The sequence below is a fragment of the Lissotriton vulgaris genome, chromosome 2_1 (genome assembly GCF_964263255.1).
Source record: "Lissotriton vulgaris chromosome 2_1, aLisVul1.2, whole genome shotgun sequence".
NCBI classification, from domain to species: Eukaryota; Metazoa; Chordata; class Amphibia; order Caudata; family Salamandridae; genus Lissotriton; species Lissotriton vulgaris.
This window is the reverse complement of record NC_141687.1, coordinates 1,931,515,675-1,931,529,593: the sequence shown is the minus strand read 5'-3', so window position 1 is coordinate 1,931,529,593 and position 13,919 is coordinate 1,931,515,675. Positions and strand designations below refer to the sequence as shown.

The window sequence follows — 13,919 nt, the reverse complement described above, 5'->3', positions numbered from 1 at the left end:
TGCGTTATTACAGACAAAGTGCCATCAAACATCAAACCCTTGTATATTCAGTTTGGCTTAAATAAGTCTATCTTTCATTACAAGCCTATAACATCTCCATATTATAGTTTACCAAGCCAATGCCGTACTACATATATATTGACCACTGTCCACGTGCAGAGAAGCCAATGATTGCAAAATTACCACAATGGTAAAAAATGGCTCCCAAATTGCAAAGTCCATGTAGTATACCTATAGTTCGAAATAATTAGTGAAAAAAACAAAATATAAGAAAATAAAAACATTCTTATTTGGGGTCAGTGGACCAGAAGATAAACAAGCCAATATGAAGAAAAGGGTAGAGATCCCAATGGAGGACAGCGCTGTTACACAGGTACCTTCCTTTCCTCCTGGAGAGACAAAAGAGAAGAAGTAAGACAGTGTTAGAGCAAAAAAGGACAGTTTGGGATACATCAAGTTGTTTCAATACACAATATAGTCATTGCTGAATGAATGTGGAAGTTGTATCACATAGTGTACATAAAATAATGTTACAACCCAATAGAACTCGACGTGCTAAGGCATAATCAGTTGGTATTTATTGGATTTTCCTAGTATTGAGTTCTTTAGAGACATCATCATCAAGGATGCTATACAGAGATCTGAATGTGTTAATGCTGGTTGAGCAGGGTTCAATGCGAACATTTAGGGCTTGTTGAATAAACTTGAACATTCTTGTTGTTAGTGAATGATTTTTTAATCTCTACGAACCAAACAATCAAACTATTTTACAACAAGCAATTTTTTTCTGACTTCTTTTAAGTCTTATACTGTCTCTCTAATTACAACTGCAGAGGAAAGGATCCAACAGAAAGAGAATAACAGAGGCAAGTTGTAACAATATGCCAACATTTAAACTTAGAACTTTAAATCCAAGTCTTATTAAATCATAGTTGCAGGGAAAACAGCAAAGTAAGTTTAAATGGAAAATGTGAACACATGGATGCACAAGTTGATAATTTCATTCAAATATCAAATTGATGCAATGCCTCCACAGCACTGTCTAGCATATAGATTTCAAAAGAAGATCAGTGCCAAAATTAATTATGTTTGTCAAAACCTATTTCAGAGGTCCACGGGACAAGTGGGAGCTACTGGGCCTAAATGTGGGGTTTGAGGCCTTTTACTCCTGATGTCCCATGCCAGACAGACTATGGGTCCTGAGCAACATTAAGCACTCTCAGTGGTAGAGTGGTTGGAGCAATCTAAGTCTTCTTGAAGAGAAGGTAGATACTAGAGGGTTAACACAGACTCATATCAGAAAAATTTATAGGAGAAACCCTTTTATGAAAAGGGAGGGGTTAGGTACTGTGAAAAATACAAAGGTTCCCTTTTCATCTGTTTTTGGTAAAGAGACTCAAGTCCCTAGGGGGTACAGTTCAGGGATAGTTGGTGAGACACAAATTGTTTTGAGGTAGTATAGGGATTAACAAATTTACAAATTCTACCAAATCAATCAATTTCAAAAGTTTAAATCATGCATCGAGGGGAGCCAATGATAATGTGTAGACAAAAAAAAGGTTTTTGAGTATATCTTCAGTATTTATTATCTACTTATAGAAAAATATTGATTAAAAACATTACATTTAATCACAAGAAACATTTCATAATTAAAACAGTGTGTACATAAACAAAGAAAATATGTCGATGCGGCGTTTCGGTGATATAGATCGTCACCTTCTTCAGGACAATATTTCATTAAAATCACTCTGAGTGAGCTGCGGGAAAGTCACTTTTGTCAATTGGCGATTTCAGGCTCTCCCAGTTTTTGCATCATTACTCGTTTTATGACTGTCGTTTCTAGTAGAAAGAGTTTCTATTCTCTTCTGCTTATTGTAGGCCCTCTGGGTGATTTATTACTGTTCACTGGATTTCTTGTATTAAAATTCTCGGACGGACGGTTGTTACTTTTAAAATTCAGAACGAATAAAACTTGCCTTCCTAACACATGTGTATACAGGGTGCCAAACTCTTGTTGTTTTTTTAGGCGATAGGGCGGTGCTTTAGTTTATAGCAGTTTGTTTTTCAAAGATTGTTGTTTTCTGCTTTACTAACCCAGAAATATAATTGCAGCCCGGAAGGACGGTCCGTGAAGGCGACGTGTGTGAAGCTGATAACAACAAACCCTGGAAGAATCGGAGCGAGTACTGCTATAATTTAAAAGCACCGCTGGGTTAGTAAAGCAGAAAACAACAATCTTCAGCCGGGGCTTGGGCCTGAATGGGTTAACATGACAGCCACTCCTCATGGCTACTGCTAGAACCAGGCAACAGTCCTTGCCCTTTCCGCTGGCCTTATCTGGCATATGGGTAACAGCACTTATTCCATACACGGTCAACAGCTCGATCAGTATGGCAGTAATCTTCACGACCTTCCTTCGCACATGGGCTATGGCCCAAACAGCAATCCAATAATCTTCATTGCAACCCCTCGTGGTCTACAGGGTTACCAACTGCACTCTGCACACAGGTTATGGGCCAACTGGAAAAACAGTGATGCAGATCATGGCTAACTTCATGGCGGTACCCTCTGGCAGGTAGGATTTCTAAGTTGAACCTACATATGGGTGATGACCAATCAGTGCAGCAGCCATCTCTTCTAGCCTCGCTACAGGGATCCACTTACCAGAATCCCCAACTTGATCTCGCTCCCATCAAAACTCTCCATATCTTTACAGGGCACATTGTTCTTGGAAAGCAGGCAGGCTCTGCTGCTATTCACTCCCAGGGCAGGTGGTCTTGGGTGAAGACACCTCACCCAACTTGGAGACTAACAGGCCTTTGCCTCCAGCCCTGGTCACAGGCATACGTTTTTCAGAACCTCTCCTCAACAGCAGAAGTAGTTGCATGGCAGTAGACAACTTTGGGGCCCTCAAACTCCCCTCCTTATAGTCCATTTCCAGACACCAAATGTGAAATAGGGTCTGATTCTTTGAAGTTTGTGCTGGGGATCTTCTTCGTTTTGAATTGCCCACTCCTCTGCCACGCCCTTTCTCCAAAAAGCAGTATGCCACACCAGGAGCAACTTCAAATCTCATAGCCCCACAACAGAGGCCAAGGGACTGATTAGAGGTTCACATCAGGAAGTCAGACACAGGGATATCTGCACCAAAGGTTACTGCAGGGCCCAAGTCCTACTCTGTATGATTAACTTATCAGCCTCATTGCCTTCCTGAGATGTGCATAGACCCCTTTCCAGTGACCACACTCTGAATTGAAGAACACCCTTTGAAGTGTACTGAAGAGTCTGGCTCCTCTCCCTCCAGTCTGTCCGACCCAGCTCAGAGAAAGACAGCAATCAAGAAATATTTCTGGGGGGATTACTTTACCCCCTCATGCTCACCCAGTCAGCTGTAGGTCACCCACAATTGAACCCAGAGTGTTCCATACATTGCACCATTCAAAGGCACACATAGACCGAGCACATTCATACAACACACACATGCAGCACAGCGCTACATACCAACTCAATTTAGGTGAAAGGTGAGTTAAGCAGACAGTAGCAATACTTTACATGAGTGAACCTGTTAGCCTGTAGGAGTCACTCCAGTAACACAAGTAAAAATGCTTGTTCACTTCTACTGATCACTACACCGTATGCTGCCACCACTGCACTCAGGCTTCTTAACTCCTGACGAAGACAGTAGCCCCCCACCTGATCCAACAAGACTGCAATCCATGAGACAGTCCCATGTTATGGTACACACTCATGATCCGTGTTCAATCATGACAATAGAAACAGGGATCCAAACATTGTTGCACTGGGGCACTCAGGGCAGGGGGTACACGTCTTTCACAATATAAGGGACTTTTCTGTCCCAACAGTGTTTTATTTGTGTTTTATTTATCTAATTGACCTGGTCTGCCTATGACATCAAACATGCCAAACGGAGAAGGCATCAAGGTGAAATGCCAAAACATGGAATTTTTTTAAAAACAAACATTTTTGGGCATTCCATGAAATATATGGTAAGATTGTGTAGGAAGTTATATGAGATTATGTGGAGTATAACCCAGCTTTGGAGCTATTTTCGTAGCACAAACTGCACCCGTGCATTCAAAGCGAACCAGAGGATGCATTTTGTACTAAGAAAATACTGCTAAATGCAACTGACCACGAACAGCAGTGACAAGCATCTCCGCTAGCTCACTAAGTTTGTTGTTCCTGTTCTTCTGTGGTTAGATTTTTAAGCCAAATTACTCATAATTGCACAAATGGGTATAATTACATAATTTTCTGTAATTTCACATCAAAAGAGAAATGCATAATTATCAGAATTATTAATATTACTCTGGTGTGGGTAAAATTTTCCTGAGGCCCAGTTTTCATCTCTCTCAATTCACCTGCCCTTGTAGGGTGACACTCACCAGAGAAGGTTCTAACACACACTCACCTGCCAGCTTTCCTTTTCACCCACCTTGCAGGAACAGACACCAGCAGCAATGCCTCTAAATAACAATAACATTTTTTTTTTACATAGCAGCGCTTTTTCAATCACTGTAAATAATAGATTGTTACTACTGCTAAATTTATGGCACTCAGTTTTCAGACCTTCCTTCAGAAAGAAGGAAGAGTGAATGGTCAGTGAGATTCCAGCTCCTAACCTACTGTTTACAACTTTGTTTAAATTACTAATTTTGAAACATGTAACTATATAGGATAAAAGTCACTATCACCCTCTGGTTAACACAAATTTGAGGCTCCTGACAAAATTGAGAGTCTCACCTGCTAATCATCTGCAAACAGTATAGGTAAGTTGAATAGTTCCAAAGTTAAGATGCCGGGATAAGTTATGCCTTTGTATAAGGTTCTATACAGGATTAGAAACCTCTGAAATGATCTACTTTTTATGAATGTTACTATCAGACGTTCCATAGACGTGTCCAACATTTTTGGTAGCTAATGATGGGCAAGGTAATATATACATTTGCTTTTTTGGGAAAAGGATGGCTGGTAGAAATGTCAAAAGAAATAACCTACTGAACAGAGACAAATGGGAATGAAAGTAATACGCGACAAGTGCCAATGACTACATCCACCTCATTGATCTCATTGAACAAGTGCCCACATAGTTGAATGCAAATAGCACTTGCAGTCTCGACACATATTTCTTAGCCCTTCTTTTATAAAGCTAGACTCTCACTTCCTAAGTACTTTCTTACATACAACTATAGCACCCCAGGACACACAAGGTACAGCAATCTCAAGAATAGTTGAGATTTACCCAATATAACATGTAACAGACACATATGAAGAAGTACAACAAGCTTGTGTAAAAGTGTGTGTGTGTATATATATATATATATATATATATATGTGTGTATATATATATATATATATATATATATATACATACATATATATATAAAAATATATATATATATATATATATATATATATATATATATATATATATATATATATATATATATATATATATATATATATATATATAAATATATATACTCACTGAAAAAACACTGATGACATCGTCCAGTGACTGTTTTTCTGGAAAGTTTAAATATGTTTTACATATTGAAGAATGAGTGCATGTATAAGTGTCTGGATGAAGGATTTAGTAGGTGTGTGACTGACTGTATGAGTGAGTGATTAAATGTGTCTTACGGAATGCATAGGTTAGTGACTAAACTGTGTGAATGTGTGCATCAGTATGTCTGTTGTTGTGTAAGCTGCTGCATGTGTTGATCAGTAGCTATATGAGTGGCTATATGGGTTATTGATTTGTTGCCCAAGTATTTGTATGGGAGACTGAGTGTGTGTGGCTGGCTGGGAGGTGTGTGACTCTGTGCAGATCAATGTGTACTTGTATCAGTGATTGTATAAGAGAGTAAGTATGTGTTAGTATATGTTTGAATAAGTAAGGTGTTGTGTGTATAACTATATAGATGAGGAAATGGAAGTGTGATTGATTCTTTACATGACTGACTAGGTGTGTGAGTAACTCCATGGATGAGTGGCAGTGTGTGAGCATAGATGTATGAGTGCATATGATAGTGTTGCATTGATGAGTGACTGTATGTATGAGTGATTGTATGGGTGAGTGAGTGGATGTGTGTGTAGACCTAGGAATCAGTGAGTGCCTATGTAGTAACTGGTATTGGTGTGTCAGTGGTTTCAAGAATGGTAGTCTGTATTTAACACTGGGTGTATCAAAGGTTATATTAGAGTGTGAAAAGGTGCATCGTATTATCACATGAATGATGTAATCAGTGATGTCATCAGTGATGTCAAATTAGATATCATCAGCGATGTCATTTGAGATGTCATCAGTGATGTCACTGACCATGTCATGAATGATGTAATATGTGACATCATCATCAGTGGATTGCGGGTGCGCCATATATGGTTAGTTCAACTAACTGTATAGGAGCAATTTCAATGGTTTTTTATATGTTAATTCCTAACTAAATAAGGCCTGAAACCTATGGTTTTTTCAGTGAATTTTCAAGGTTTTTTAAATGCTAATTCCTAACTATATAAGGCCTAAAACCTATGGTTTTTTCAGTCAATTTCAAAGGTTTTTTAAATGCTAATTCCTAACTATATAAGGCCTGAAACCTATGTTCAGTGAATATATATATATATATATATATATATAGGAGAAAGACTCGTCCCAAAACCTCCAACACTGCCAGATATTGCGCAGTCCTGAAAAGACGAAGAGAGGAACCCAGAAATGGTGCCAAACAAAGTGCGTGTTCATTCAAGCTCAATCTTGCTCAGCATGCCCGCCATTACGCGTTTCGACAGTATCCACTGTCTTGATCACATATATATATATATATCACTGCCCGCCTGCTGTCTCTGCAGTGAGCGCCGCCTGCTCAGCTTGTTGACTAATCGCGCACTGTGGCTGGTGACAGCCGCGCGTGCTGCTGGTGATCTGAGCTGCTGCACTGTGGCCCTCCCATGCCACACTCTGTCTGCCGTGACTCCACGTGATGTCAGCTTCCTGCATGAGATGGCGATGTGGCGCTGGTGAAGATGCTGGCAATCACAAAGTGACAGTGCAGCCAGGCAGTCTCCCGGAGTGCATCTCCTAGCAGCTCTGGTGGCACCAGGCACTTCCGAGTCCCCCCCACGCCCCCAGTCACGCTTCCCGTGTGAGGAGCCGGGCACTGCAGATCGCTGGGTGCTCCCTAACAAGGTCGAGCATGTCTGCTACTTTGTGTGCGCCACTTAATGAGCACTAATCGGGCTCCCCGGGTGGCATTGTTCCTGGGTATGTTCATTTGAATGTAAATGGGTGCCACGGCGCGGGCTGGGTGCTCGTTTGAGTGGTGCGTGCACCAGCTTCCCCGGAATGCAGACTAGTTTGCAGTGAGCAAGAAACCAGTCCCTGCGAGGATGGTGAGCTCGGCGTCCCTGGAGCCCATCGTAGTGCCCTCCTGTCCCCGGCTCGAGGGCAGGAGCCCGGGCACCGGCACTCCCAAGACCCTGGCGTTCTCCATCGACAGGATCATGGCGAAGAGCGCGGAGCCCCGGCTAGCCGCCTTCCACGAGCACAGGCCGGGCACAGAGCCCGAGTCCAAGAAGGCGCCCAGCCTGTGTGCCCCCGTACCCTGCATGCTGCCCATGCAGCCCGTGGGCTACGAGATGCACCCCAAGTCTCTCCTGAACTACTCCGAGCTCTGGAAGTCGAGCCTGAGGGGCGCCGTCTGCTGTTCGCTGTGCAAGTCCACCTGTGGCATTTGTTGCAAGAGCGACTTGAACATTGGGCAGTCCGTGCTGCCCACCAGCCGGGTCATCAAGCCGCAGGTGATAAACCAGGCCGTGGGGATGCCCGCCAACGGGTCCCTGTACTACTTCAACTACGTGGACTCGTCGTACCACCCGCACGACCTCCTCAGCGGGCACTTGTTCCCCTCCGGCATCTTGAACGCTCAGTCCCAGACTTCCCTGTCCGCCCACCAGAAACTGCTTTTGTTGGAAAATGCCAAGCTGGCGAGCATGGAGGCGGAGAAGTTCTCGAACCTTCCGTACCCGCACAAGGAGCGCCTGCTGGGCAGCTGGACCAGGTGATGAAGGAGAACACGGCCTTCTCCGTGGACAGGAACGGGGTCAAAAGTCACAGCAAACTCAGCTCCACTGCCCCGGATGGGAAACCGAAGAACTTCACGTGTGACGTCTGCGGCAAGGTAAGGACCCCCAGAGCACTTCTATGGGTACCGGGTGCTGTAAGGGACGCCAGGTCAGCGCTCTGGGTACAGAGTATGGTAAGGGCCACCAGAACGGTTCTCTGGGTATAGGGTGTAGTAGGAGACGGTAGGTCAGTACTCTGGGTACAGAGCATGCAAGGACCCACCAGTACAGTTTTCCGTGTGCAGGTCATTGCTCTGGGTACAGAGTGTTGCAAGTGCCCCAGGACAGTTATGCTTGTCCAGGATTTAGTAACAGACCCCAGGACAGTGCTCTGGGTGCAGAGCATGGTATGGGCCCACCATAGCTGCCAAGGTTTCAGATTGCTATGTGTGACATTTTCATAATTTCAGTGTAATTATGAGTGACATTTCACCAACTATGAGTGACATTCCTCGCGGCCTGCAAAATCAAGCAATGAAGATGAGGGAAACATATAAATATCAGAAATTACATCTATTTGAGCAATGAGATCGGCTTTAGGATCATATATTCAAACACACATAGTTAAGCTGAAAGAGTGGTGACCAAAAACTCTAAAGAGTTATAAAACAGGCAATTGAGTTTCTCCATCTATGCATGAAGGGTCTGGAAAACATCCTTGTATCCATCAGGACTGCCTCAACACTACTCCAACTGAGGAAAGAGTTGTACACGCACCTTTTTAAAGAGCAGGACAGCACAATGCAGTAATATTACATGTCTCCTCACAGAACCCAGGTACCTCTCCCATCATTTGCTGACTTCTTGTGCCTTGACCATGTACATCACTCCACTTGTCTTGGTTTGTGTTATTAAAATAGCATATACTTAGAATAATCTCCCTTCACAGACATAGATCTTCAGAGTAATCTACATGCACAGGTGCAAGAAAGCAAACGTTTTGCCTAGTCATATATGGTGACTAATAACTAGAATGTTATAAGCAGAGAAGCAATGTTAAATACAATAATCAAATAAAACAATCTTTTTATAAAGTAACACTACAGATCTGGGTAATAATGTTAAGAGTTATTTTAAAACTGTAATGTATGCAGATACAGCCCTGCCTGTGGGTGTTTCAATTCAGTTCTAACAGTGCGCCTACCTGGAAACCCTCACTGCCTGTGCCCCTTCTTAGCTCCAGCAGTTCCTATGGGCCCTGGCTGCCTGTGCCAATACTCGGGTGTAAATGTACGAAACTCCCCATCTGCACTGCAAACAGAACACGACTGAGCAGGTGAAAGGTTTCAGGCTTCCCCTGCAGTACTCTAGCCGCCCTCCAGCAGAGATAGGTGCCTGACGTTACAGAAATGGAGGCTTAGGTCTGGGCCCTGGAGGATGAAGGAGGGAATACATGTTTTCTTTATGTGTATTTTTATAAGGCGCACACATTTATGTCCATTTTTTAGGATGATTATAAACAGTCACATACAATGCTAGAATTCAAACATTAACAAAAGAAGTAGGTTATACAGTAATAATGTCCATTAGTGAATCAATTGCTTAGTACAGCAACAGTAAGGCAGTGATATTTGTGAGCAGCACGCATCCGATGAAGAGGAGCTGGTATCTTTCAATGCCAAGCAGCGAATGGAGTGAGACCGTAATACAAGCAACTATTTGTATGAAACAACCGACTGCTTGCTACTTAAAGGTAGTCAATGTGAGACACTTACTTGTGGCGTGGGGAACACTGCAGTGCTGTCACGGTACAGGCCAGACAGCCGCCACAACCTCCTCCCGCCCCGTGAGCAGAGGCCTCCATGGCCTAGGCCTCGAGTCAAAGACTGGCGCAGGCCCTGCATTTTTATTATGCCCTTAGTTTTGCTGCACTCACTGCAGCGCTACAGGGCCTGTTGAGGCACCATCAGTTTGGCGGACAGGTCGTGGGTGACGGGGTAGTCATATCACGGCAGTAATTCAGGGCATACATCATCGCGCGGTGAGAACAGAAACTGTGTGCGAAGCCGCGCCGCCCACTCGTGCAGCCTAAGGACGGTCCTGTGACTGTTCCCTGCACCACTTAAAGTTACCCTCACCGCCTGCACCCTCTGACCGCTGGGGTGTGAAAGCTGCCACCCGCAATAGCATACACTCAAAATATGTTTTCAGGGTATTATTATTTATTTATGCATTTTTATATAGCGCAGACTTTACCCGAAGGTGTCCGAGCGCTTCACAATAAGAACAGAACTGATACATAAAACTGAAGTAAACAGATTAAAGAAAAAAGAAGGCAGGCAAAAGGAGAAGCAAGAAGGGGTCGAGGGAGTAATTGGATTGCTACAGAGCGAAACAGATACGTCTAGGAAGAGACGGAAAAGGTTGGTATATACCGGCTTGTGTGGCCTCCATCTTTTAAAAGAAGGTGGATTTTTGGCATTAGTTAGTGTCAGGAGTCTACTGTCAATCGCTGTGATGATGAATCTTTTTCACCAAAATGACATGGGTAGCATAAGTGACATCATACACCCTATGAGCATTGATGACATCACACGGCTGATGCTTGCCATAAACTATGCACCTCAAGAACTTACGGTTTGCTGTTAAGCTGCCATGCACTGAGCAAGACATGCAAATAAGTGAACGGTATTGCTGCCTTGCCAACATGACTCTTGAGACGAGGGGTATCAGTGTCAGCAGTAGAGTTACAAAAAGTGGTAGCCAAGTGTAAACGCTGCTACTCCTTCCTATCCTTTATTGATGTCCCAGCTCAGCCCGGAGGGTGAAAGAGAGCAGACGTGCAGCGCTTGGTAGGCTCTCTATCTATTTTCTACTTGCACATTCGATTCGATTTTATATGATTACAACCCTGTTTTGTAATTGAACAAACCTGAATTGTTTTTACTGTGGCCTGCTTTTGAGTGCTTTATATTCAGTATTTTAAAAACGGTGACTTAATTTCTGTGTATTACTTGTCATGAGGCTGCTCTGTCCACTCCAGTCGACGCGCCGACGACGGACACACTCCTCGGCCGCCGCCGGGCCCCGACCCCCGGGCCCGGCGTGGCCACGTTTACAGTCCTCCTCTTGGTGGCCAGAGAGCAAAAGCTGCCAGGAGGTGGTCAAGGTGCGGCCTGCCCCACCACAGCAGTTCTCTGTGTACTGTATAGCAAGGGGCACAAGGTCAGCCCCGCACCGGCCGGCAGCATCACCCGGTCTCCCCCTCGGCACGGGAGACCGGCGGGCACATCGAAGGCTTCCCCCAGGCAGGGGGAAGCGGAAACCACGTCCTCCCGGCCCCACAACCAGGGGGCGGCCATCTTGAGGCGACTCGGGCCGCGGCGGTGATCTCGGGGTAAAACGAGGGGTGGGCACCCTCGAGATTAAAATAAAGACATTAAAATAAAAGACAGAAGCCCCCCCAAGCCCCCCCCCCCAATTTTTTTTCCCGAAAAATCGCGGGGTGCTCGCACGGTGCACGCTTACAGATATATCATTTTTTTCTCTTTTAATTTTCTGAAGAACCACTGGAGGGATTTACACTATTTAACCAGAAGCGTGATCTGCTTACCAGACTCTACCATTTTGACAAGTTTGGTGTATTCCGTTCAGCGGTTCAAGCTGTAGCCGTGTCTAAAGGTCCTATGGAAATTAACATGGGGAAAACACGTTTTGGGACCCCCCTTTTTTCTCAGCCCCCACTTGACTAATCCCCCCAAAACTTTCAGGGAAGGAGAGGAGCGGAGCGGGCCATCTTCTTTGAGAAATTTGGGAAGATTCATCAACAACCGCCAAAGTTATTTCCAATAGAATGTTGTGGATTTCCTATGGAAACTAGGTCCTAACTATATATACCAGCACTTAGCTGTAATTATTTGCACAAGCACTTAGCTGTAATTATTTGCGGACTCAGCGAATTTCCACACGTCTTGAACTTTTGTGACTCAAATTCCCAACATGCCTAGCACTAGTCTTAAGGCACGGCACAATCAAGGCAGGCTGGGAGTCATTGCCACCTGATGAAGACGGAAGTTGAAACGCGTAGTGGCATGCCATAGACTCATAGCTTGCTGTAAAGAATAAAGATACCATTATCTACACTTCTGGGTGTTCGGCGTACTCTCCTTGTGAATACATAACTCCAGGGGTGTGGTATACATATATATACACATATATATATATATATGTGAACGAAACCTTCCTCCAAAAAAAGAAAGAAGCAGGAGCCCAGGGGGACAAGAAAGACGGGCTTTATTAGCAAATAGGCAGTCCCAGTGGTGGTAGATGCATTTCGCCATCGTGGCTTCCTCAGTACCCAACACCGGGAGCCCTCATCTGTTTTGTTTCAATCCTGCTGCCTCTGATGAAATGCTGGCGCGATCCGCTCCTCCCCCTAGCAATAAGGCTCACCTGTTGTAGTCCATTTCACTTAGAGGACTCCCACTCCCAGAAGGCCATATGATCTCGGCAGTCCGGGTTGGTGAAGTGGGGAGGGTGTGATAGTAATCTTCACCGCGGTCACCAAAGCAGGACACAATGACCACTGTCATGGAGCTAACGAGCCAGTTCTTAAGTCCCCTTATGACGCCACAGCCCAGCGAGCAGAATGTCACATATGCAGGGATCAAAAGTGCGAAGTATATATATGTATATATTACCCACTGACGGTCGCCATTAGGTAGTTATAGTTAGGATTGTTTTCCATAGGAAATCCGCAGCATTCTATTGGGAATAGCTTTGGCGCCGGTTGAGGAATCTGCCTGTAATTTTCCTTAAATTTGCCTCCCTGCGCTCCGCTCTTTCCCTGAAAGTTTGGGGGGGATTCGTTAAGCGGGAACCGAGATAAAAGGGTCATCCCAAAACGTGTTTTCCCCATGTTAATTTCCATAAGGCGGTTGGACTCACTTTTAGCCCGAACGGCTGAATCGATTTCCACCAAACTTGGCAAAATTGTAGGGACTGTTAGCCCGATGTGCCTTTGCTATGTCTCAAGATATTTGCTCCAGTGGATTTTGAGTAATTTAGGATAAAAAAACAATATATCTATAAGCGCGCCCCGGTACGCACACCGGGGGGCACTCCAGCGCGCTACACGAGTTCGCGAGTGGAAAGCTGATTGGCTCTCGGGTGTCTGTCAACTTTACAAACAGTCCGGAGTGGCCGCCATCTTGTATCTCGGTAGGATCGAGACACAAGAGGTGGCAAAAACAAAGGGGGAAATGACCAAAAGGGGGCAGGGTAGACCCCTCCGGTTTGATGTGGGGGCCATAAAAGGGCCCTGCGGGGAAAAACATTTTTTGAATTCTTTTTTTATTTGCGCGGGGGGAGCGCCCATTACGCGCACCGGGGAGCATACCGGGGAGCGTACCATGGGGTAAAAGGAATGACAGAGTTTTTTAAAAATTTAGCATTTTTTTTATAAATTGGAGGTTGTTCTAAAAAGAACTGTTTTTTTATTCTTTTTGTTGTTTTATATTTTTTTATTGTTTCTTGGAACATTTTTTACTTTTTTTGGCTTTTATGAACAATTTTATATTTTTTTGTAATTTTTATGGGGACTAACAAAAAACAGGGAATTGTAAACGGCTCAACTGGAGCAAAAAAAAACTGGAAAAAATGAAGGTTTGTTTTTGCACTTGTGGTTTGTCTCCAGCACGGTAAATCAGTTTAATGCTCTCCATAGCAAATTGTTCTTCCACAAAATGTGCAAACTATTTTGAAATCTCAAAACTGGGTTTGGATGTTTGGGACCATCTCACTTGTCTCTGGACCGGATGGAGTGGGTTGCTTACTTT

At 44.1% G+C, this 13,919-nt stretch overlaps 1 protein-coding gene and 1 pseudogene across 5 annotated transcripts in view; both read left to right on the top strand.

Annotated features, from left to right (window-relative positions):
- The window catches only part of NTRK3 (neurotrophic receptor tyrosine kinase 3), a 1,577,634-nt gene that overhangs the window by 880,289 nt on the left and 683,426 nt on the right, over window positions 1-13,919 (top strand). The gene's annotated exons all lie outside the window — the stretch shown is intronic.
- The window catches only part of LOC147733512 (fez family zinc finger protein 2-like), a 33,098-nt pseudogene continuing 26,586 nt past the window's right edge, over window positions 7,408-13,919 (top strand).